Raw genomic sequence first — 777 nt, forward strand, 5'->3', positions numbered from 1 at the left:
CAAACTGAATTTTTCTCTCAAGGTTAATGCCTGAAACATTTACGTATTTAAAATAAGCTCTTATTTTGCTTAAAATATGTGCCTACCAATTGTCAAAATACAGTTAGGAATACCCACTCCATTTGTTAATATTTTCACCTCAGAGGTGAAATGGATGAGAGGATGACAACATAGTAAATGACAACATGCCTTTGCTAGTGCGGTGGGTTTTTTTTTCCCCCAAGTGCTGTTAGTCATTAAGAGGGGGAGAGAAGCCTTCAGACCCAACAGTTATAGGGCCCTGCAACATGTGTGAGAGCATAAGGGGACATGGTGACAACATTATCATGGGTCAATATTAATGTTTTATAAGAAATTTGGTTGAATTTCTTCACTGGACAGTTCCATATCTTCATGAGCTGAGCCGTTTGGTATTTCTGCTGAGGTCTCCATTTTCTTATTCCTAGCTTCTTTAACCCCAAACTTAAACTTGCTTAATTCAAAACAGTGTTGGGGCTTATTCAGGTTTCTGTGTTACCAAAAAAAAAAAAGGCAGGTAGGATAATTATGATTGGGGTATTCAAAGAGTGGTAGCCTGCAGCTCTTACCAAGTTCACTAAATCAAGATCGAGCTGTGAACAGGTGCGTTAGTCACTCCACCAATATTTGCATCCAAAAAGATGTGCTCACTGACCAATACTCAAAAATGTGGGGCAATTTCTCCTCAGCAGGTGACAAGGGATCATCAGATGGGGCTCCTCTGCTTCAGAATGCTGCTCATCTTCCATTGGAGAAGAG

The 777-nt window shown here is 40.0% G+C and overlaps 1 pseudogene; it reads right to left on the reverse strand.

Moving 5' to 3' along the window:
- Positions 1–257: 257 nt before the first annotated feature.
- On the reverse strand, positions 258–773 carry LOC116548375 (annotated as a pseudogene).
- Between the last annotated feature and the right edge of the window lie 4 nt (positions 774–777).

Source organism: Sapajus apella, unplaced genomic scaffold, assembly GCF_009761245.1.
Source record: "Sapajus apella isolate SASKATOON/1434 unplaced genomic scaffold, GSC_monkey_1.0 scaffold10722, whole genome shotgun sequence".
Taxonomy (NCBI): domain Eukaryota; kingdom Metazoa; phylum Chordata; class Mammalia; order Primates; family Cebidae; genus Sapajus; species Sapajus apella.